Below are 666 nucleotides of genomic sequence, written 5' to 3'. Positions count from 1 at the left end.
TCGGATTTCTGGTTTTGGTGTCTTTTTGTGTGTATGTGTGGACGGGGGAGGGGGGTGGTGGTGGCTTTTTACGTTTGGTTTGGTTTTTGTTTTTTTTACATTTGAGGTTCATACTTAGAAAATGTGACTCTCTGGCTGTGAAGTGAGAATAACTCCTTTCCTCGTTTTACAGGGATGACTTGAGGACAAAGGTCTCACAAGTGCTGCTTACTTCGCGTTAAGAATTTGGAAAGCCATTCAGAACTTCGGCAGCGGATTGTCCCTTCTCCACGGAGCATGAACGGCAACGCTCCCACTCGTTAGAGTGGAGCCGAGGGGCACGAGGCAAATTATGGAAGCAGAGAGAGAAACCAAAGCGCTCTACTTCGACCCCTGGAGGGGGACGGGGCGCACGAAGCGCCAAAGGGGCGCTGGGCTGTGCAGAGCGCAGGGTCCCGCAGTCACCGGCCATCACAAGCACGACAGCCCAGCGACCCCCTCTCCCCCAGCCCCACGCCGCGCAGGCGCGGGGGCACGGCCGCCGCCACGGCGCTTGCGCAGTGGAGCCGCGGCCCGGCGGGCGCGCTCGGTGCCGCGGGGTCGGGCCCCGGCGGGAGGCGGCGCTGCCGCCGCGCTCGGCCCGCCCGGCCCCACACAAAGGGACGCGGCTCCCGCCCACACCGCATG

The sequence above is a fragment of the Corapipo altera genome, unplaced genomic scaffold (assembly GCF_003945725.1).
Source record: "Corapipo altera isolate COAL_440 unplaced genomic scaffold, ASM394572v1 22, whole genome shotgun sequence".
Classification (NCBI taxonomy): Eukaryota; Metazoa; Chordata; class Aves; order Passeriformes; family Pipridae; genus Corapipo; species Corapipo altera.
The sequence above is the reverse complement of the archived record's forward strand: the minus strand, read 5'-3'. Positions refer to the sequence as shown.